Raw genomic sequence first — 25,530 nt, 5'->3', positions numbered from 1 at the left:
TCAGAAACACCTCACTCACATACTCAGTAACAACATCAAAAGCTCCACCAAGACCCTCCTATTAGGAGACCTCAATTTAGGATTTAATGATGAGAAAGACAAAAATGCTGATACCCTCACTAAAGAACTAAATGACTTGGGCTTCACCCAAAAAGTATTAAGTCCCACTCACTCCAAAGGCCGCATCCTAGACTGGATTGCGGACCATAACTGTCTCTCAACCATCACCGCTAACACCACCCTGCCCTGGACCGATCACAACTGTATCAAATTCACTATACCCATCACCAAAAGCACCAAAACCCTCACCCCTGCTACCGCAGCGCAAGTGAGAAGCTCTAAAAAGATCACTGAGGACAACCTGCGCCCTTACCTAAACATCCCTGAACTAGCACCCCCCTTCGCCAAAGACCCCATCACCCTAGCCAACATCTACAAGGACATTATCACTAAAGCAATTAACGAGATAGCACCCCTCGAAGCCAAAAAAGATAAGAAATCTTTACACACAAATTCATGGTTCACAGAAGAACTTCGGTCACTGCGCACATGCAAAAGAGCAGCACTGAAAAACTGGCAAACCAATCCTAGTGTCACCGCCAAAAACGAGTTCAACCTAATCTCCTAACAATACAAAGCAGCCATCACCTCAGCCAAAGCTAACACTTTCAACACATGCATCTCCAATGCTAAATCGCACTCCAGAGAGATCTTCTCCATCTTCAATGAGCTTATCTCCCCTCCCAGCACACCCGACGAAATAGTCAAAGATGAAGCATGGTGTACAAGCATCCAATCGGCCATGTTACACAAAATAGACCTCCTCCAAAAGAAAATTGAAGACCACTGCAAAGCCCTACCACCACAAACAGAGACAAAATCTACCATCTCAACTCCCTACTCAACCAACTCCACCGGACCTGTATTTTCATTAATGGATATCACTGAACAAGAAGTTCTAGACCTCCTCAAAAACCTCAAACCCTCTCCCTGTAAAGGGGACATATGCCCACCTCAGCTCATCAAGGAATGCACTGACAGCCTCACCCCGCTATTCATGGCCTTCATCAATGCGTCCTTAAAAACAGGCATTATCCCAGCCAGTCTCAAAGAGGCCTGGGTCAGCCCACTCCTTAAAAAAACGACACTCGACCCTCTACAACCTAATAACTACAGACCAATAACTACAGTGCCATTCCTCCTGAAATTACTGGACAAAGCTGCCCACTGCCAAATCCAACACTTTCTGGAAACCCACTCCATCCTAGGAACCAGACAATCATGCTTCCGGAAAGGACATGGCAGTGAAACGGCCCTGGTGGATCTAAAGAATCAGATCACCCAAATCATGGACAAAGGCAAGCCTGCCCTGCTGCTGCTCCTAGGTCTCTCAGCCGCTTTCGACCTGGTTGACCATAAGACTCTCACATCTCACCTCACAGACTCAGCTAACTTCTCCAAAGAAGCAGCTCTCTGGGTCACCTGATTACTCGAAGGAAGAGCCATGAAGGTCTTCTCGGATATAGCAAACGCTAAACCTACCACAATCCACTGCGGAGTCCCTCAGGGATCCTGCACAGCGCCCACATTATACAACTTGTTGTCGAAGCCCCTCTTCGACAAGCTGGACTCACTTGGTATCGTGTATACGAATTACGCTGACGCTTCTACCCCTCTCTGGATCATACCACAAAGATGCCAAGGCACTCCACATGATCTACTACACCATCCAGGCTTGGATGGTGGTAAATGGCCTCTGCCTAAATGGGGGAAAGACAGATCATGATACTAGGCCAAAAGAACACCCTAACCAAACTTGGCAAATGATATGCCAACTTTACCATTGACAACTCCACAGTCCCTGTATCTACATCAGTCAAGATGCTGGGAGTTTACTTAGACTCCTCAATAACCATGGCCAGACAGGTTAGCACCATCACCTTCTCCCCTGCACACACCACCAAACTAATAAACGCCATAAAACCTTACCTGTCCAAACCCAATTGCATATCAATAGCCAGAGCAACCATTGGTGCAAAATTAGACTATTATAATGCCCTTCTGGCAGGCACATCTGATAAAAACCTAAACAGGCTTCAAGTCACACAAAACAATGCTCTCCATGCTGCCCTAAGCAGCCCAAGAAGGGAACATATCTCCCAGGCTAGACAATCAGCTCACTGGTTCCCGGTAAAGAAACGCATCACTTTCAAAATCCTCACCCTCACAAACATGCCTCACACTATCTGCACCGTCATACCTATCTGAGACTATCTCCAAGTCCTCTTCCACACGCCCCAACAGGACACAATACTCCAACCAACTCCACATCCCACGTATTAATAGAGCCAAAGCCGGTGGGTTAGGCTTCCCATATATTGCTGCCAAACTCTGGAATGCACTACCCATAGACATCAGAGCAGAAAACTCACTCCTGGCATTTCGTAGGAAACTCAAGACCCAACTCCTTGCGCAGTAATTTGTAACCATATCTGTAAATATGTAAAACATCAGATTTACTGTAATTATATGTATCATCATGTATATGGAAATAAGCTATGTATGTAACAAGCGCCATGATGCCCAAGGGCTGATGTGCGCTCTACAAATCTGAATAAATAAATAAATAAATAAAGTGAGACTGTAATCTGGGCACACTTTACGGAAAATAGTTATTCGCCAAAATAATTCAGATAAGTAGTACAATTTTTAATATCTGTTGTTGTCCGATTCCAGTAAGAACATCAATACAAAATGAAAAATGTTTTGTGTAACATTAATGAAGTAACCAATCTTCAAACAATATTCAATTATTAGAAAGTTTAACAGCAATAATCATAATTAGAAAGTTTAACAGCAATAATCATAATTACATTCAAAACAGAATGATATAAGTTTACAATTTTTAAAACAAAGTGTGAGAAATTCATTCATTGCTTCAATAAAAAAGAAAGAATGATAGACACTTCAATTGGATGGTTGGATCTAATGTGTCTTTAACTGTCAATATGACGCGTTTCGCGCGTGCTGCCCTTCATCAGGTATATACATTCATGAGTTCTGAAAAATAAATATAAATAAACTCGTCAGTATGTGTTCTTTAAGTAACTTTGACCATGTCTTTTGAGACTTCTGCTATATATGGGGTCACTGACCTGTGTATTCAAAGGAAATCTCTTGTCTTTTAGAATAGATTAAATGAGAAGAGCTGTGCTTTCTTGTCTTCCCTACAATCAGGTTGGTAAGATCTAGAGGTGAATAAAATATACTAGGTATGAGAATGATAAATGTCCAGTCAGATATTGTAGTAATTCAAAACTAACCTGTTTTGTGCAGCAATCAGCGAGGCACTTGGGGAGTCCCCTGAGGACCCTGACACCTCCCCTCCCCTTAATAGGGAAAGAAGGGGTGGTGCGAGGGATCCCAGGGAAACCCTCCTGGGGAATAAAACCCTGCTGGAACGGATGTGTAGCTGGATGGATCAATTCGTCCCTTGTATGCCGCTCTTCAATACGGGAAGGAACTCACAGGTTCTAGCCGCAGGATCCCGAAACTGTCTGGACTCTAAATAAACAAACAGGATATGAGCCGGGGGACAGACACGTAGTTAAATCAGATGAAAAAGGGGTGGAGAAGTACCCAGAGTATTGGGAGGAAGAGCCTAACGAAGGTTCTTGAAGGGCCTTGGATGACGGGAGTAAATGGCAGGATAAAGACACAAGGCTGTGGGAAGGAATAGAAGGAAAAGGTAAGTAGAAGCATGGATGTAGGTAACATGCACCCTAGCTGCAAACTCACGTAGCGTCTGGGGAGAGAAGCGACACACTGAGCTTTGGATCCGCTGAGCCATATCCGGAATCCCCAGAACAACGTGATGACGTCAGAGGACGTCTGACTTCCAAACGCAGAAACGCTGCACCGCTACCCTGAGTAAGAGGAGCCATGTTGGAAGAAGGAAAAATCAACAATGCTCGCAACTTCCAGCGTTGCCAAAGAGAGCGGCGGCGCCGCCAACGAGCCATGACAGTATGCCCCCTCTGAGGGCAACACCACCTGGCTTGTTCGGGTGACACCTGTGAAACCGGCGAACAAGCAAAGGTGCGTGAACAGCAGAGGCCGGATCCCACGAACGATCAGCCACAGTGTATCCCTTCCAATGGATCAAGTACTGAAGCCGACCGTGATTATATCGAGAATCACAACTACCAGAGACTTCGAATTCGGGACCATCAATCATAGACACTGGCGGAGGACAGGCTTTAGAACGACCAAACCGATCTGGAACATGAAGTTTGAGTTGGGATACATGGAATACCGGGTGGATTCTGGACCATGACGGCGGAAGCTGCAACTCAAAGGCCAAAGGACCCTTCGTTCCCAATACCGTGAAAGGCCCAAAAAACTTCAGAGACAATTTAGATGGAACCAAGTGTCTGGGAAGAAATCTTGCAGAGAGCCAGACCAAATTCCCCGGAGCAATCTCGGGAGTAGGTGAGCGATGCTAATCTGCAAAGCGTTTAGAACGTTCTTGAGCTTCCAGCAATGCAGTCCTGGCCAGAAGATGTCCCTGTTGAATGTTGCCCATAAGGGCGTCGGCATCTGGAAATGCTGAAGACTTGAGAAGGGAAGGACAACAGGAGGGATCATACCCATAAGTACAACGAAATGGACTAGTCTTAATAGATGCATGAGGAGCATTGTTATAGGCAAACTCTGCCAAAGGTAATAGCTCCTTCCAGTTATCCTGTGCATCAGATACAAAGCAACGCAGATATGTTTCCAAAGTTTGATTTAAGCGTTCGGTCTGCCCATTCGTCTGAGGATGATATCCCAAACTTAAGGCCCTTTTAATGCCTAAAGCGGAGCAGACCTGCTTCCAATATCGTGAAACGTATTGAGAACCCCGATCTGACACTATGCTGTCCGGAAGGCCGTGCTGGGAGAAAATGGAATTTATAAAATGTCTTGCCATCTTTGGAGCTGTCGGTATCGAGGGTAGTGCCAGGAAATGGGCCAATTTGGTGAAATAATCGACAGTTACCATGATGGTGGTATGTTCTTTAGACACTGGTAAGTCGACAATGAAATCTGTGGAAATCAGTTGCCAAGGACGGGTAGGTATTTGAACTAGAGCCAACTTCCCCAATGGTTTGCTGTGAGGAGTCTTGGTTTGGAGACATACCACGCATGATGAGACATAATCAGTCACGTCCTTTTTTAGGGTTTCCCACCAGAAGTGTCTCAATATGAGCTCCTGAGTGCTAGCTATCCCGCGATGTCCAGCCGTGACGGAATCATGACACATATGCATCACTTCTGTACGGATCCGGAGAGTAGGGATGTATACCCGATGATCTTGGTAGTAGCATGCATCTTTGAAAGATAGACCCAATTTATCCGCTTGAAGTCCGATAGAATCCTTTAAGACACACGTTTGGGCTGCAATTGAGTGAAGGAAGTCCTGAACCACTGCTATAAAAATAGCATGAGGAAACAGTCTTTCGGTCTGAAAACCAGGCTTGCAAGTCGGATCTCTTCGTGATAAAGCGTCAGCTTGTAGATTAGTTTTACCCGGAATAATGGTGAAAGTGGTGTTGTATGGAGAGAAAAAATGTGCCCATCTAGCTTGCCGGCTGTTGCGTGTTTCGCTGTATTGCAGACTCTTGAGGTTTTGATGATCTGTGCGGACCTCGATGGGGTGTTGGGAACCCAAAAGGAGATGCCTCCACTCTTGAAATGCTAGTTCTATAGCCAATAGTTCTTTTTCTAGGACTGTGTAGTTGGTTTTGGAGGGAGAAAAGGTCTTAGAAAGATAAGCCACGGGGTGCTCTTGTCCCTGTGCAAGAGCTTGTTTCAGCACGGCTCCCAACGCAAAGTGAGAGGCATCCGTCTCTACTATAAAGGGCAGACTCTGGTCTGGGGTCCTCAAGAGTGGAGCCGAAGTAAAAAGGGCTTTCAAAGTTTCAAAGGCTGATTGGGCTTCTGCTGTCCATTCAAAGGTCTTTCCCTTCCTGAGTAATCTTGTTAGTGGCAGAACAATGGAGGAAAATCCTGCTACAAACTTCGTGTAAAAGTTTGAAAACCCCAGAAAGCTTTGGAGTTCTTTGATGGTACGAGGAGGAGACCATTCCAGGATCGCAGTGACTTTGCGTGGATCCATGGTAATACCGGTAGTGGACAGGACAAACCCCAAGTAGGTAACAGTAGTCTGATGGACTTTGCATTTCTCTGGCTTACAGTACAGGTGGTTGCTCCATAATCAGTGTAATACCTGACATACATGTTGGTGATGTTGTTCAGGATCTTTAGAATACACTAAGATGTAATCAAGATAGACCACTATAGTATGGAGAAGGAGATCTAAAAAAATATGGTCAATAAATCTCCGGAAAACTGCAGGAGCATTCGAGAGACCGAAGGGCATAACCCGGTATTCGAAATGCCCAAAGGGGGTACGAAATGCAGTTTTCCACTCATCCCCCCCCTTAATCCTGATGAGGTGATAAGCTCCTGAGATCCAGTTTCATGTAGATTTTTTCCCCCTTAACTGCCTCCAGGATATCAGGGATTAGTGGCATCGGATAACGATCGGGAATGGTGATTTTATTAAGACCCCGATAATCGATGCAGGGCCTTAATTCATCTGAGTCCTTCTTTGCTATGAAGAATAACGATGCTCCTGCAGGAGAGGTTGATTCAGTTATCAGCCCATTTTTAAGATTGGTATCTAGATACTGTCGTAAGGCTAATTTTTCTTTCTCAGAAAGGATGTACATCTTCCCAAAGGGAATTGGCTGTGAAGACTCGAGACAAATGGAACAATCGTCTCTTAGATGAGGCGGCAGCTCAGAGAACTGAGAAGAGGAGAAAATGTCCTGGAATTCTTCATACTCTGGGGGCAGAAGGCTGATCTGGTCCACTATCTTTCGGGAGTTATCAGGATTCAACGGAGGAGTACAGAATCCTACTGAACTGTCGGCAAGACAGTGTTGAACACAATGCTCCGATCCTAAAAAGATAGAACCGGCTGCCCAATTTATGAAAGGGTTATGAAGCCTTAACCATGGCAGGCCTAAGATGACGGGATAGTGAGCGGCTTTTATAATATCGAATACAATTTCTTCCCTGTGAGAACCGATGGACATTTTCAAGGTGAATGTCTGTTCTCAAATGTGTCCCGAAAATAGAGGTGTTCCATCCACACCTTCTACAGGTATCGCTACTGCTTTGGAAGAGCGAGGTAAATTCTGTGATTTCGCCCATAGATCGTCTATGAACAGACCCGCTGCCCCACAGTCAACCAATGCGGGTACTGTTACAATAGTCTTGTCTGGCAGAGAAAGGGTAACCCGCAGGACTACCATGTCCAGTGATGGAGGCAATAATGTAGGAGAGTGGGAACAAGTACCTGTTGCCCCGACCGTAGTTCCCTTTACGGCTGAGGTCTGGCGTTTCCCGAACGAAATGGCCTTCTGAGAGGAGCTATCGGGCATTCGTGTACTGCATGAGCGAAAGAGCCGCAATACATGCATAGCCCCTGATTTTTCCTGCGGGCTCGTTCCTCTGGAGTAAGAGGACCCCGAGTGATTCCCACCTGCATGGGTTCATCTAGAGTAGATGTTTTGGGAGAGGATACGAATTCAGGCCCAGCCAGAGCGATGACTTCTCCCTTTTTTCCTTTCAGCTTGTCTCTCTTGTAGCCGATAGTCCAGTTGCATGGTTAGGGAGATTAAATCTGCAAGTGTGGTGGGTTTAGGAACCCGTGCGAGTTCATCTTTCAAATCGTCATGAAGCCTTCTTCTAAACAAAGTTATAAGAGCATCATGGGCCCATGATATACCTAAGGTCATCTGTTTGAATCGAGTGATAAACTCTAAAATACCTAGCGACCCTTGCTTGAAGTCTAAGAGTTTCTCTTGGGTGGAAACATTGTACTCCTTTCTTGAAAACATTGCTTTCAGGCTCGCCATAAAAGCAGGCACAGAATCGAGTATGGCATTATTAGAAGTGACTAGAGGCGTGGCCCAAGCAAGTGCAGGTCCTGTTAGATGGGTAATCGTGTAACCCACTCTGTCCCTATCTGAGGGAAAAAAGGATGTTTTAAATGCAAATTGCACTGTGCATGCATCCAGGAATTCCCTTAACGATTGAGGATTTCCATCGTATTCCCACCTGGTAACGGTCCTGGAGGAATCTCAGAACTTGTTGGGGGCTTAATTAACATTTGCTGTTTTAGATATGCATTTTCATGCTTCAAGGCTTGTACTTCATGGGACAATCCTTGTACTGCTGTCGTTAATTGCTGCACCTGATCTAACGATGCTTGCAGCGTTGTCATGTTGTAATACACTTATGGGCATCGCTTGCTGTAATAATTCAAAACTAACCTGTTTTGTGCAGCAATCAGCGAGGCCCATGAGGACCCTGACACCTCCCCCTCCCCTTAATAGGGAAAGAAGGGGTGGTGCGAGGGATCCCAGGGAAACCCTCCTGGGGAATAAAACCCTGCTGGAACGGATGTGTAGCTGGATGGATCAATTTGTCCCTTGTATGCCGCTCTTCAATACGGGAGGGAACTCACAGGTTCTAGCCGCGGGATCCCGAAACTGTCTGGACTCTAAATAAACAAACGGGATATGAGCCGAGGGACAGACACGTAGTTAAATCAGATGAAAAAGGGGTGGAGAAGTACCCAGAGTATCGGGAGGAAGAGCCTAACGAAGGTTCTTGAAGTGTCTTGGATGACAGGAGTAAATGGCAGGATAAAGACACAAGGCTGTGGGAAGGAATAGAAGGAAAAGGTAAGTAGAAGCAAGGATGTAGGTAACATGCACCCTAGCTGCGAACTCACGTAGCGTCTGGGGGAGAGAAGCGACGCGCTGAACTTTGGATCCGCTGGGCCATATCCGCAATCCCCGGAACAACGTGATGACGTCAGAGGACGTCTGACTTCCAAACGCGGAAACGCTGCACCGCTACCCCGAGTAAGAGGAGCCATGTTGGAAGAAGGAAAAATAGACAATGCTCGCAACTTCCAGCGTTGCCAAAGAGAGCAGTGGCGCCAACGAGCCATGACAGATATGGGAACAGTCGCTAAATAATAGCGCCGAGTCCCAGATCATGAGCCTGGATAGAAATAGTTTCAAAGCACTCTTAATAGTGAAGTAAACAAAAGCTCACCTTGGAGCAAAGAGCAACGGGGCCCTCAATTTGAAGAATTACGCTTTGTCCAAACAGTTAAATATGAAGCAGAAAGTGATGAAATAATAACTCATTGTACAAAACGCTTTCTAACCAATTTACATCCAGCTATTCCGATAATTTATACTCTTCCAAATAATCCTCCAGGAAGACCTATAATAGCTGGCAAAAACAGCTTATTAGAACCCCTGGCACAATATATAGACCGGGCAATGCAACCGTTGACCCATGGCTTCAGAACGTACATAAAAGACACCAATGATTTCCTCAATAAATTACAAGACATATCTTTTGACGAAGGAAATAACATTTTATTCACCATGGACGTGACAAGCTTATACACCAATATCACCCACCGGGGGGGTTTGGAAGCTATGGAATCAAATGAAGAATGCAAGGCGGATCAACTATTTATTTTAAAACTACTTAAAATAGTTTTAAATAACAATTTCTTTATGTTTGAGGACAGTTATTTTGTTCAAATATCGTGTACCTCTGTGGGAACCGCCATGGCTCCTAGTTATGCAAATACTTACATGGCATAATTAGAGGAAAACAACATCTTCAGCAATGAGACATGGTAGCAAGCATTTGAAACGTTTAGTAAAGTTTATTGAGGACCTGTTTGGTATATGGGAAGGCGCTCAAGAAGAACTGACGGAATGTTTTGAGTTCATGAATTCAATGGGCCAGAGGATCAAATTTACGAGTAAAATCAGTAAAACTTCGATAGAATTTCTAGATGTTGAATTATATACTGAATCTGGAAAACTTGAAACTATTGTATTTACTAAAGCAACCGACAGAAACAGTTTACTATACGCCACAAGTTTCCACCCAAAGAAAACCATTGAAAGCATACCATTTAGCCAATTCCTCCATTACAGATGGATCATTACTGTCAACTTGGAGTATACCTAAAAGGCGAACAAACTGAAAAAGACATTTGTAAAACGAGGATATGAACAGGAATTAATCAACACTGGTGCGGACAAAGCAGGAAATATCAACAGATCGGAAGCATTGAAACCTAAAATATGAGACTTTGTGGAAAAAAAAATTGGAACACTATTATTGGACCCAATGCTTGCAAAATGATTTCCAAATCCACCGTTATTTGCCTACAACAAGAGCAAATCCATAAGAGATTATTTTATAAAAGCGAATTTTGCAAGCAAAAGAGACACAATTCAAAACCACAAAGGAACCATTCCATGTCACAAAAGCAACAATTGCCACAACTTCATCAAAGGGAACCCTATTACTCATCCCCACAATGGCTATAAAATCCATCTTTATCACACACTTCTACGTGTGATTAAAAAACATCGTCCGTGGCATCAGATGTCCCTGTGGGCTGTATTATGTTGGCCTGACAACCAGGAAGGCAAAAAGCTGTCGGTCAGAACATAAATCTAATATCATAATAGTGTCAAACAAGTCACCAGTAGCCCAATACTTTATCCAAAAAAGACACACTATCGCTCAAATTAGGTTCATTATACTAGAGAAGGTATGTGCACCAAGGAGAGGTGGCAACCTCAACAGACCTTTACTGCAACGAGAAGGTTACTGGATTGATCGTTTAAACGCCATCTCTCGCCATGGGATGAACATGGAGTGGGATTTAAGTTGCTTCCTATAAACATTTTCTCCTGATTTTTTCATCACCGTATTTACAGAGCCTAGAATTGCAATAAATGCAAAAATACTGTACTCCATTGATTGCTCAGCTAAATGTAGTTTCCAACTTGAAAGTGTAGCAAACTTTCACGTGTTTATGATATGATATGGCATTTGTAACGCGCCTATACACAAGTGTTTCAAGGCGCGACGACGCAGGGAGGGGGGAGCAAGGGGGAAAGACAGACAACGATCCTACTAGGCCAGGTGTCATTCAGATTGCGCAAGTGCAGGGGTAGGGGGAAGGGAAAAAGTGCAAGGGGAAGGGGAGAGGGGGAAGTGCTGAACCGGGTAAGTAGAATAAAAAATAATAATAATAAATAGGGGCCAGCTAGTGGCAAGTGCAAGGTAAGTGCAGACAAGTGCTGGGAGGGGGGGGGGCTGTAAGGGATGCAGAGACAGTCCCGCAGTGCAGGGGTTGCCAGGGAGGCAGTGCAAGTGGAGAGTGGCTGGGCCAAGGACCGAGGTCGGTGAGAGTGGCCCAGGTACAGGTTCAGTGCAGTTTCAATGAAGAATTAGCAGGGGAGAGGGAGAGAGAAAGCAGAAGCAAAGAGGAAGGTTTTGAGGTGCTTCTGGAACCGAAGATGGTTCTCCTCAAGTTTCAGGGAGGCAGGAAGGCTGTTCCAGAGGGAGGCCCCTGCCGCAGAGAGAGATCTACCCCCAGCTTGTTGCTTCGAGAAGCGGCTGACCCTGAGGGAGTTGGAGACAGATGAGCGAAGGGCTCGGGAAGGAAGATATTTAGGAAGAGAGAGTTGAAGGTATTTAGGCCCCAGGCCCCAGAAGGCCTTGTGGACAATGCAGAGGGTTTTGAACTTAATCCTCGCAGCCACAGGGAGCCAGTGTAGAGATTTCAGTCCTGGAGAGATACGGTCCCTGGGCTTGGGGCCAAGGACAAGTCTCGCAGTCCTGTTCTGGATGAGTTGCAGAGGGCGGAGAGTAGAGGCAGGCAGATTAAGATAGAGGCTGTTACAGTAGTCCAGCTTTGAGAGAACCAGGGCTCTGGAGACCGTGAGCTTCTGGGGGAAGGAGAGGAAGGGAAGAATACCTCTGAGGAGGTGCAGCTGGTAGTGAGACTTCTTAGAGACGTCAGTTATATGAGGAGAGAAGGAGAGTGTGGAGTCGAAGATGACCCTGAGGTTTTTTGCCTTGCAAGTAGGAGCAGGAGTGTTTAATGAAGTCCTTTGACAAATAATCTTTGCTACATTAAACTGTATAGGGTGCACCACGGCCAGCATTGCAGTCAATGTGCACACAAGGATTACACTTATTACACACCACTCTCATTCAAAAAGGTGTCACTCATCCAAATCTTCAGATCCTTCTGTTATTTACACAATACAGAATCGGAACAAGTGCAAAACTGCTGTAATCTATAGATTGTACAGCAAAATGCAGAGTTTCTAACCTGCAAATCCAGTAAATGTTCATGTGTTTGATGTATGATCTTTTCCAAAGAATGCCTGTCAAATGTCACTGTATTTACAGCACCACGACCAACATGACACTCTATGTGCACACAAGGATTGCACCTATTACTCTCCAAGTGTCCCATACTCCTCCAGCATGATGCAACTCATCTAACTGGGCAGAACGGACCAGTTGATATTTATAGGTCTGTGCGCATTCACGCTGGTAACCACGGCTACTGCGTCGAAGTTCGGTGAGATGAGTGACTGCAGCCCTGCGGCTTTCCGATTCATTGTACAACACAGTATTGAACTTCATTTACATTTCAATTGTTTTATTACGCAATTAAGAAATCGCACAAAGACATGCTTAACAAGGATTCTACATTTACAGGATGGACGAATCACGGCTCTAGACTGAATTTGAACAAGTGGGCGCACAGGTCCCAAGAGCTTACGAACGCTGTACATTTTTATTAGATGTATCGCATTTCATATTAAAGCATGCAACACTTTAACAACTCCATAAACATGCTGATTACTAATCGCATGACACCGTTTCATGATCACATAGGCCTGGCGAGGACATCACAGCGCCATGCATTCAGTTGACTTTCTCCCGAATTGAGGACCCTGTTCCTCTTCGCTCCGAGGTGCGCTTTTTTTTACTTCACGGATAACAGTGCTTTGAAACTATTTCTATCCAGGGTCATGATGTGGGACCCAGCACTATTATTTAGCGACTGGTCCCATATCTGGCCCGACATTTATAATTCTCATCACGCGGGATGAGGAAGGTGTAGGGGCATATCGTCAGAATGGGCAGCTCGCGCCCTTGTATCCGTTTGATGTGGTGGGGGCTTCGGCCAGTATAGGACCCCGAAGGACGGCGTGGATGGAAAACCTTGAGCTTTATTTCGAGGCCATCGAGAGCAAGGACAGGGCGAAATGCCCAACCCTCCTGTACTCAGCCGGCCCGGCTGTCCAGAGGCTGTTTAAGACACTGCGGCCCATAGACCAGTCATATGGCGCAGCCGTTGCAGCACTGAATGAGTACTTCATGCCCATGGTCAACAGGGATTATGAACGGTTCAGGATGAGGTGCGCGAGGCAGGAGAAGGTGAGAGCCTCCATGCATTTCATGGCAAGCTGCGTGGCATTTTGTTTTCCTGTGCTCTGGGTAACTTTGAGGATGATGAGATCAGGACTCAGATCATCTATGGCTGTAGCTCTGCTAAGCTGCCGAAACAGGTCCTCAGGAACCCAGGGCTGGACTTCGCCTGGAGCTGGCCCATGCCCAGGAACTGGCAGAGGTGCGTACCTCAGCTATGTACCTTTCCAGGCAGTTGTCGGCCATGGGCAAATAGCAAGGAGGTAGGCCAACGAGAAGAGAGGCTTGGCCACAGAGAGAGTCATGTGCCACAATATGCCATCAGTGTGGATGGAAACTCCCACACGTGCAGGAGTGCATGGCCAAAGGACACACATGTGGGAGGTGCAGAAAGCTGGATCACTTTGCACAGGTGTGCCCAGACCCACCGCCACCAGCATGGTCCGGCCATCAGGAGGAGTAGTACGTCAAAGGAGATTGCAGGAAGGAAGCCCCCCCCCAGAGTAGCGGCGGTCCATCTGACAGAGGAGCAAAGGAGGGGACTGTACGACTATGTGGAGGACGAGGAGGAGGGTGTTCTTCTTATCCTGCAGCAGCTCAGCCGGTCAGTTTGAACCAGGGATTTTCTGATCCCGATGCTGGCCACTGGGTCTCCCCTGGGTGCGCGGACTGGAATGCACCATAGTTTGCAGTGATTTAGTGTTCACGTTCATAGGAGTGGTGCGCGCACTGGATTGCACCCATAGCTCTCAACCTTTCATGGCCCCTGGGCAGGTGAAAACACCTGATTTTGTATTTGGCGGGTGAAAGCCCATTGATGTATCCACGGAGGCAAGTGGATGTATTCAAGTAATCTTTATTTCATTTCATCGAGCCGGTGCCCCGCACTGCGACCGCCTCCATTCAGCTCTCAATCATTCTCCCAACCGTCCAGAACACACGGCACTTCCAACACAAACATTCTGAGGCGGACGCAGGTGGGGAGCCAAGGTTCCAGCAAGGTTCCACAATGAACACTACATCATCCCCCACTTTCAAAATATGTACAAAAAATTACTTTTAACAGCAAATGCAAAATTACAAACATATAGAATGCTCTGAATAAAAGATCCCCAAACATGTGTGATAAAACAAATCTGAAATAGAAACATATCCTAAAATAACACCTAAAGTTAATTTGTCATGACATAATCTCTGGACCAACATGGTGCTCTTCTTTCTCTTGAACTGTACAACGTTTTGTCTAGGAGCATCATTTCTTTGTTGCAAGTGCACTTGCGCATTTTGTCTGACTAAAACTCTATTGACATTCTCCACACCATACTGAATATACTAATTTCCAAACAAATCAGTCACTCTTCCTTCTTTACCAAATTGTCTAATTCTCTCTTGTTTACCTTCCCACCTCCATTTACTGACCCTATCCAAATTCCATACTGCTCCGCCAGCAACTCTAACAGCTCTCCTGAACACTTGTAAAACCTTGACCGGTCTGCTGTACTTAGAGTCACCCTTCCTCACATTACGTCCAATCTTAATTCACACGTAATCTCCTGGTAAGATTCTCAACTTGTGCTCTTCCGGAGATTTCCACGCTTATTCTGATCAACCAAACTTTGTTTTCCACCATATAAAGCTCTCCTACAGTTAACCCATTCTTGATTGAGCAAAGTGTTGGGAGCTCTTCCCCTCATTAATTTGAATGGAGAAACATTCATTCCCCTTTTTAACAGACATCCTACTACTCCACACCCTCTCCTTGAGAACCTCGTCCACCGACAAATTATTACTCAAAGCCAACTCCACAGCTTCTACTATCATGCGGTTATATCTCTCCACTAATCCATTTGTTTGAGGATGATATAAAGCTGAAAACCTCCACTCAATCCCTGATCTCTTGCCAAACTCTCTCATCTCTCTACACTTGAATTGAACTCCATTGTCACTCATTATTATTTTGGGAAATCCTTCCCTCCTGCAAATTTGCATTATGAATTTCATAATCTCATGACTATCAAATCTACTCACTGCTTTGACTTCAAGCCACCCTAAATAGTAATCCACCAAAACAATTAAAAATTTCTTCTTGCCAATCAACTTTGCATATGGCCCAACTATGTCAATACCTACCATTTCCCATGGTGCTTCACCCTTACAAATATTGATGGGCTTTGACTTGACAACTTTGCAACTCTTATCACTGTTTTGACACGGCCAGCAATTCCTAATCACTCTCTCTATCATTAGATCTATACCTGGCCACCAGTATTTCAACCTCGCATTGTTCTTCATGCCCGTAATGCCAGGATTACCCTGATGTGCTTTTTCAATAAGTTCACCACATAACTTTTGTGGGGGAATCAATTTATCTCCTCTAACTAAAAATCCATCTTCTATTGACAATTCATCCCTTGCCTCCCAGAATCTCAAACATGCTTCGCTAACAGCCTTCTTTTCAGGCCACCCAGATTTCGTGTATTCACAGATTTGTTGTAGTTCATCGTCTTTGCCCAACTCCTCGATCCAAGCATCCTTGGACGTAACTTCAAATACAACAGCTACCATTTCATCATCTACCTCCCGAGCTGTCTGTCTATTTCCCAAAGGCAATCTCGATAGAAAATCAGCTACAACATTTCTTTTTCCAGGCACATATTTCACTACAAAATTATAATCTTGTAGTTTAAGACTAAGTCTTGCCAATCTCTGCGAGGCTTTGCACATTCCCTTTACTGTGAGAACTTCAATCAAAGGTTTATGGTCCGTCTGAATCACAAATTTGGTTCCCCATAAATATTTCCTGAAATAATTCACCGCCCAAGAACAAGCCAATAACTCTTTTTCAATCACCGAATATCTACTCTCTGTGTCTGAAATGGCTCTTGTGGTCTTGTGGCATGACTTATTACCTTCTCATTAACATTTTCATCTATTTGTGATAAAACTGCCCCTAATCCACTACCACTGGCATCCACTGTGATCTTAGTCATTCTACCAAACTCAAATCCTCCTAATTCCAAGGAGTTACAAATTTCTGTTTTTATACAACCTACCGCCTCATCACAGTCATCACTCCATACAAACTTAGAATCTTTTTTTAACAGTTTTCTCAAAGGTTGTGTGACACTCGCAAAATTCCTAACAAACCTGTTGTAATACTCACAAAGCCCCAAAAATGTTCTCAACTCATCCTTGTTTTTTGGATTAGGTGCTTTCTTAATTGCTTCCATGGCATCTCTTTTGGGTTTGTACCCTTTTCCATTTACAGTATGTCCTAAATATTCTACTTCACTTACTCCAAATTTACACTTGCTCTGCTCAATTTTCAACCCAACATCCTCTAATCTCTTGAACACTTCTTTCAGCCTTTTATCATGTTCCTCCACTCCTTTCCCAAACACAATAATATCATCTTGATATACAAAAGTCCCATTTAGACCTTTTAGAACACACACCATGACCAGAAAACCATCCAATCATTTTGATTCTAGACCCTTCAAATCCATCAGGATTTCTTATGTCTGGTGAATTCAATTCACTTTTGAGACCACGTGTTATTAAAGTTCGCCATGTTTTCTTAGTAATAATTGTCCACGGTGAACAACTATCCACCTTCACTCTAAGTTTCCAATTATCTAGAACCACCTCGCAACTCGGGCATTTAAATTCTCCTTCCGGGGGTTCATATATGAAAAACACCCTTTCCTTTCCTGATTCCTCTTCTCCATCCAGGATGACTGAGACTTTCTTCTTTTTTCTACATACAACTGCAAAATGGCCCTTTATGCCACAGTTTCCGCATTTATGTCCTAGTGCTGGACATTGTTTTGCATTTGCATAGTGTCCAATTCTGCCACAATTATAACACCTGCTTCCTTCTCTTGGCTGGGCATTTTGAAATCTCTGATCATATTGTGTTCGAGGTTCACTCTTCGACCAATTTCTTCCCCTACTTGAACTTCCTCTATATTCAAAACGTTTCGCTTTGCTGCCTTTACCCGGAGCGGTCCCACCTTTGTCTTTAGGTTGTAGTGCATTAACTTGACTTTGTTCCTCTCGTTCTTGTGTTATCTTGGTAGTTTGTCATTGCATACTCTGAATGGCCTCTTCTTTTTTGTCTTTCATCTCCTTGGAGCACAATTGACTATGCTCCACCTGTTTAGCAATGGCTATAGTCTCAGGTAGTGATGGATTGCCAACCATCCATAACCTGTCTTGAACTATATTGTCTCTTGAGTGAATAATTATTTGGTCTCGTATCAATTCATCAAGAGTGATGCCATTACCAAATTGACAGGTTTGTGACTGGACCCTCAATGCCAAAACATATTCTTTAATAGTCTCATTTTCTTTTTGCACTCTGGTGTAAAATTTATATCTATTTATAGCTACATTAGTTTCTGGAGCATAGTACTTGTCCAATTGTCTTATAGCCCTGTCATGCTCATCAGCATCTCCAGCCTCATCTCTCGTCAACTCTGGAAGTTCTCTAAACTTCCTTTGACCTTCTAATCCAAGGGCATGTAACAGAATGTCATGTCCACGCGTACGATCGGTCCATGACCCTACGCGTATAGCCCTTTAAGAACGCTGCAGCCAGGTGCCTGGAAGTTGGCATGGCAACGCTGACGTCCCGTCCTTCCCTGTTCCTGGTACCGACAACATCGAGTAGCACGTAACGTCGTCACATGATTTGTATTTACGCACATCCCACTTGTTGCCCAGTGCTTCTGATTTTGTATTAGTGGCGTTACGAAGGTTGCTTGTTTATTTCCTTGTTTCCTTGCCCTTGTTTCCCCCTCCTTGCTTCTGGAACTCTTGTGCCTTGACCCGGACTGTTTATTGGATTTTCGTCTTGGATTGCCCCTTGCTACGTGCCTGCCGGATGTGTGTTATGACCATGGAAAGTTAATGGAACTGCCTTGTCTCTGCCCCTCTTGTTGTGCCGCTCTTCACGTTCACGGCCGTTTCTGAATGGTGCTTTTCTTCATCTGCTCAACTTTGAATGTTATGAAGTTCGGATACCTGAGATCTTGGAATTTTGTTGGAACAGTGATTTCTGTACACGGACTAGAGACTGCCTCAGTGTACTCAGGCGTCCTCGTGCCGTCAGGTTAGGGTGTGCTTCTTTTTCCTCTGGAAACCGGACCTGTCCCATCTTGCCTCTCTGCTTGGACCTTCCAAAGACTGCACAGACTTTAATATGGTAAGCCCGTAAGGGGTTTCTTGTTCTTGATTTAACCTGGATAAGGGGAGGGGACTAGATATGTATTGACTAGGACAGCATTAGTACTACCATTTATGCATCTCGTCTAACTGTATACTATTGCAAACTACGTTTTGGTTCCGAAAGAGTGGTTGTCCTGCATATGCACATTGTGATTAAACCTCGCACTTCGCTTGTAGGTTCACTGTGTTTCCTGTCCTACGCATCTCGTCTTGCCTTCTCGACACCGGCTTCTACGACATTGATCCTGTGGAAGCGGTCTCCTAGTGCGACACCTGGGTCTCATCTGGTATCCTTTCTTTCCTCTGATTTGCTGCTCTGGTTGTCTGATTACAGTACCAGAGGGGTACATCAGGTGGAAGAACTTGTCCACTACACTACGTGGGCAACTCGGACCCTGACACAGAAGCAGTTTCTTCTTCCGGGATGTAAGTTCTTCCTGATCTACAGCTTGGATGTAATTCAACCAGAATTCTTTCCACTCTGCCCAGACAACTGCTGGTTGACCTGGAGTCGGCAGAAAATTCGCTGGAGGCTGAATACTTATGCCTTGCATTTTTGCACCTGTGTACTTTTCTTTTGTAACAGTCAAAACCTGGAGTCAATTTCAGAAAGAATTCAGATTTTCTATGACCTTCTCCTGTGATCCAAAGGTTATTGAAATGGCTGGACTCTGGCTTATTAAAGAGTATATGTGGGCTCCAATGGTCAATTCCAATGTGGTGAAGAAAAGAAAGAGAGAAGACATTTTTTTTTTGTTAAATACTGGGATGAGGATGAAGTTGCCCAATCTTCACCCTCCCCAGACTTCCTGGTCACGTGTGCGATCACGTGACGGTATTACCCAAATTGTTCGAACACAATTGTTCGAATTATCTAATTGACCGAAAGTCGAGGGTCCGAATTGACCTTTGCACAATTGACCGTATATATATATATATATAGGTTTGGTTATATATGTATATATATTTATATATATAATGGGGGGTTGCGGGGGGGTTTCCCCCCGCATATATGTAACAAGTGACCTTCACAATTCGGTCAATTGTAATTCGAACAATTGTAGTTCGAACAATTCGTATACAACCCACGTGACAGCGGGCTATTGGAGGGTCCTTTTCTTTAAACACGCGATGTTACGCGTACTGGGAAGCGCGTAAACTTGCGTGCTGAGAAGCAATCCTTTCTCGAACTCATCAGTAACTCTGCTGCATAAAAGGAGCCGCTCGTAACTTCCCGGCACCTCTTGTAGGCCTCTCTGTAGTCAGCACGAACAACGCAGGCCGTGTTGGTTCGGAGCTCCAGCTCTCCCTCAATCACCCAAAGTGGGCTCGCAGGACGCCGGATCCTCGTCGCCAAGTGAAGTATCCACGGATGCAAGTGGATGTATTCAAGTAATCTTTATTTCATTTCATCCAGCCGGCACCTCGCACTGCGACCGCCTCCATTCAGCTCTCAATCATTCTCCTAACCGTCCAGAACACACGGCACTTCCAACACAAACATTCTGAGGCGGACGCAGGCGGGGAGCCAAGGTTCCACAATGAATACTACACCCATTGATTGCTATGGGCGTGCAGGGAGCTTGGCGGGTGAGATAGCTGCTTAAGTAGCGGGTGACACCCTCCAAAAGCGGGTGAGCTGAGAGGTATGATTGTACCGCAGTAGTGGACCCCTGTATAGGGTTGTTGTGTTATGTGTGCTGTGGGTTTTCTTTTGTTATAATAAAGGAGGGTGTGGTGTGTGGCCCATTTAACTGTGGGCCTGTCGCCCCCTTTAAGAACACTCTTCAATAAAAAGGGGCTCTGCTGGCATGGGAGGGGCAGTGCGGTAGAGCCCCAGGAAGTGGTAACTCGTGTCTTTTGTGTTTGTTGGGATTGGCTTGCCGTGTGAGCACAGCCTATTGTCGCAGCCCCAAGAGCCGAGGTTGCCATCCGCTGGGTGCCCCCAGCCACGGTACATTTGTCCGGTGTCCCGGACGTGGAAGGGTTCTCCCTGCGTTCCATTCACTGCAAGCCCACAGTGTACATTAGTGCTCGGGGTGATCCCAGTATATGGTGGTCACGTGGAGAGGAACACGGGGCCGCAGGAAGGGGAGGGACAGGATATGACATGTGTCAGGCAGTTCCTGAGTAAGGGGATACGAATAAAGATGTGTTAATGAAGACTCCGCGTCCGTCCATTATTTGAATGTAAGAAGTGCGTGTAGAGATCTTTACACATCTCGACACTGACGACGAGCGAATTCACGCAGTACAACTACTTTCCCGGCGCTTCAGGTGCAACGGCAGTGTACGGCGGGTGGGAGTGAGTATACCCCCCCAGCTGAAACTCTCCTCACGAGTCCGAGCGGGGTTTCACGAGTACCCGCCAACGGCGACAAGAAGATTAGCGGGTGGAGCGCATCGGCTCCCTACAGTTCTTCACGTCTGTTTTCGCGGGTGGAGCGCATCGGCTCCCTGCGACTGTTCGCGTCCCGAGAGGTGGATTTGCCTGTGAGTAGAGCGCATTTGGCTCCTCACGCAGAAGCGCTTGAGTGGAGCGCGTCGGCTCCTCACAGCGTTCCCGCCAACGGCGACAAGGAGATTCGCGGGTGGAGCGCATCGGCTCCCTGCGACGGCTCGCATCCTGTGAAGGGGATTTGCCCGTGAGTGGAGCGCATTGGCTCCTCACGCAGAAGCGCGTGAGTGGAGCGCGTCGGCTCCTCACAGCGTTCCCGCCAAAGGAAGTGGCACCAGTGGGTGGAGCGCATCGGCTCCCCACAGAGATTTTCTCTCTTCAAAAAAAAAAAGTTTTTTTTATTTTCTCTCTCGCTCCTCTCCTTGTAAAACATTGAGGAACCTTTTTAAATAATTGAGGAAGCCACGTGGGTGGAGCGCATCGGCTCCCCACACACCTTTTACGTCACACACAAGACAGCCACCCATGCTCCTGCTCATCGCAGAAAAGGGAGTAAGCACAGAACATCCATTATTTTCAAGTCAAGCATCAAGAGAAAACGTAGCTGTTGTCATCTACTACTACACTCAGTAAGTGCACAGCTGTATAACATTTGTCATGCTTGATGACTCATCTGAGGAATCACTAACAGTACAAGTAACTCCTGCTAGAGCAACACGCACAAGCATGACGGACGGCCTCATAACACAGCTACCACCCAATTTTGACCTGAGTGACACCAGCACACTGGGGCCAAGGTGGAAGAAATGGGTGAGGGATTTTGAAGTGTGTCTCAAGGCGGTAGGTCCTTTGGAGGATGAAAGAAAACCCAGCTTACTCACCCATGCCATAGGATCAAATGTGAGAGACATTCTAGATGAAATTCCTGAAGATGACATAGACACCTATACCAAATTGAAGACAACCCTAACCAATTATTTCACACCACACACAAACGTGGACTATGAGCGACACATCTTTCACACCACTAAACAACTAAAAGGTGAAACAATGGATGCGTTTGTGATGAGACTAAGAATAAAAATGAAACACTGCGATTTTAACAATTACTCAAATGAGGAAGCACTTCGCTCACAGATAATAGTAGGGTGTGAAAGCGGTGATTTCAGAAAACGACTTCTGCAAAAACCTCGAAACCTTGAAGAGATTCTACGCCTGGCTCGATCCGATGCGGCGCTGACAGCACAGGTAGAAGGTCTTGATGGCATCACCATCATTCATGGAAAGCATGAGAATCTACATAAACTTGAGAGCACTACCAAAGGAAATACAGATCCATTTTGCTATCGTTGCGGACATGAATATCCTCATGAAGCCACATGCCCTGCCATGGGTCAAGTTTGCTCTGCCTGCGGGGGAGAAAATCATTACAAGGCTGTATGTTTCATATACCGTAGCAAAATGCGAGGAAGTGGAAGAAATAGACGCTCCACACCAGAAAGAGAGCCGAGACGTCTGAGTCCCAATCGTGACTCACACTACCAGAATGACGCGACACGCCGCAGACAACGAGAAGAACCGTCGGATCGAAGACAACCAAGCACCTCACAGGAATGGCGAGACAACAAATCTACCTCCTCAGGACGAAGAAGACGTCCTCGGAGATATGTCAGGTGTTTGGTAGAACAATCACATTCTGACAGCATCTCTAGCACCTCCTCAGAGGACAAACCCAAGAAGGAATTAAATCTACGAAGAGGAGAACCACGGATAAAAGGCTACCTATATGCACTTGGAAACCCCACTGCAAAAGAAAACAGCCCTACTCTCATCATCAATGTCAACCAAGTGGCTGCCGAATTTCTCGTGGACACGGGAGCCACGGTTAATGTGGTGAGTGAGGAAGTATACAACAACATGCCAAATGCACCACGCTTGCAACCAGCTAGAGCACTCATTTTTCCGTATGGCTCCAAGACGCTGCTACCGTGTAAAGGCTTCTTCACGGCATCATGTAGATACAAAGATCACGTAAAAGAAATACCCCTGCATGTTCTTGAAGCTGCCACAGACAGTGGATGCATTCTTAGTTACAAATCTGCGGTCGACATGGGGCTAATTCATGTTCTGTATAGACTCATGATGCATAAGCATCTGGACCCCACTGCCAACATTGACAACATTTTCCCTGCATTGTTCAAAGGACTAGGAAAATTGAAGGACAGACAAATCGAACTACATATAGACAACAGCATTCCCCCTGTAGCGCAGCATTACTGCGGTATTCCCATTAATATACAAAAGCAAGTGGAAACCGAACTAATGAAACTTTTAGAAGCAGACATAATTGAACCTGCTGAAGGCCCCACTCCTTGGCTATCCCCCATAGTGCCAGTCCCAAAAAGGGACTCCGCTGACATTCGCATTTGTGTGGACATGCGAAGACCAAATGAAGCAATCTTGAGAGAACGTCATCAATCTCCTAGGATAACGGACATGGTACATCTGCTCAATGGAGCCACAGTGTTTTCAAAACTGGACCTCAATAAAGGATACCATCAATTAGAACTCCACAAAAGGTCCAGATACATCACCACTTTTGCTACGCACCTGGGTCTCTATAGATATAAGCGGCTCAGTTTTGGAGTTTCTTCAGCAGCAGAAATGTTTCAATCGGAAATTCATAACATAATCAAACACGTGCCCAATTGCCTGATCTATAGCGACGACATCTTAGTAATTGGACAAAACCAAGAGCTACTCGATGACACACTTATGCGTGTGTGCATGGCACTGGAGGAAGCACACCTCACCCTGAACAAGGACAAATGCGAATTTAGAAAGCCAACCCTACGATTTTTCGGCCACATTTTCTCTAAAAGTGGAATGACACCGGATCCTGAGAAGGTCAGTGCACTCATGAGCACGACACCACCAACCTCCGTCACCGATCTGCGATCATTTCTAGGCCTAGCAAGTTATTGCACAAGATACATAAAGGATTTTGCATCGGTCAGTGCACCCTTGAGAGCCCTCACCAAACTTAACGCCGAATTCCGATGGATAGACGAATGCCAACAAGCGTTCCAAGTCATCAAAGATCGCATTGCGGATGCCAAGAATATGGCATATTTTGACCCACGGAAGCACACAGAATTAATAGTGGATGCTAGTCCAGTTGGCCTAGGGGCCATTCTAACTCAACTTGATCGCAAAGATGGCCAGGCCATACATGTAGTATCCTATGCCAGTCGCAGCCTCTCAAAAACTGAACAAGCATACTCACAAGCCGAGAGGGAAGGTTTGGCTGTTGTGTGGGCATGCAAGCACTTCCATCTTTTTCTTTATGGGAAACCTTTCACAATAGTCACAGACCACCAGGCATTACTATTCATCTATGGCAATGCTCAAGCCAAAATGCCTCCTAGAATAGCTCGATGGGCTCTAAGGCTACAAGACTACCAATTTAACATCATTCATCGACCGGGAAAAGAACAAAATCCAGCGGACTTCCTTTCGCGTCACCCCAGTCAAGATTACAACCCCGATCCATCCATTGCAGACCAATACATCATGTATGTGGTCCAGGAAAGTACCCCACTAGGTTTGGACATGGAACAAATAGCCAGAGAAACCAACTCGGATCATGCAATGCAGATCATCATGAGATGTCTTGAGACAGGTCACTGGAAACATGCAAAGCAACTCAAAGAAGACGTAGGAGAGGAAACTAGACAAGACATCACCTGCCTACTAACAGTAAAAGAAGAGCTCGCTCAAACAGAAGGACTATTACTGAAAGGGACAAAACTAGTGATTCCTCATTCGTTGAGAAAAAGGGTCCTTGAGCTTGCGCATGAAGGACACCGAGGAATAATGTCCACCAAGAGGATGTTGCGACAAAGAGTATGGTTCCCTCAAATGGACACATAAGTGGAAGAACTGCTCAAAAACTGTCCCACGTGTGTGGTTCTTAACCCTCAAACTAACAGTACTTCTTAAACCTCAAACAGAAGTCATGTTTGGAAGAAATGTGCGAACCAGACTACCCCACATAGAACTAGAGGAAGAGAAGTACAAAGGTGACGCTGAAATGAGACAACAAGATGCGTCCCGGAAAACGAACATGAAAGACAAAGCGGATAAGAAAAGAAGGGCCGAAGAGAATGATTTGGAACCGGGAAACATCGTCATTGCGAGACAGCCACAAAATCGCAAGAACATGGCAGTGTTCAATGAAGAACCCCTCACCATCACACAGAGGAAAGGCTCTCTCATCACGGTTGAAGGAACTATGCATGTAATGACAAGAAACAGCTCTCACTTCAAAAAAATGCCAGGGATCATACCCCTAGTGGAACATTACATGCCAAGAGACACTGTGGTGCGGGATGCACCCTATGAAGGAGACCAGGAAGCCAGGAAGATTCCGACACTGATGAGCCCCGTTGGCTACCTCAGGAATCGAGTGAAAGGAATAGGTGTGATGTCATCACATAACT

Source organism: Ambystoma mexicanum, chromosome 8 (genome assembly GCF_040938575.1).
Source record: "Ambystoma mexicanum isolate Mex_15411 chromosome 8, UKY_AmexF1_1, whole genome shotgun sequence".
NCBI classification, from domain to species: domain Eukaryota; kingdom Metazoa; phylum Chordata; class Amphibia; order Caudata; family Ambystomatidae; genus Ambystoma; species Ambystoma mexicanum.
Note: the sequence above shows the minus strand (reverse complement) of the source record.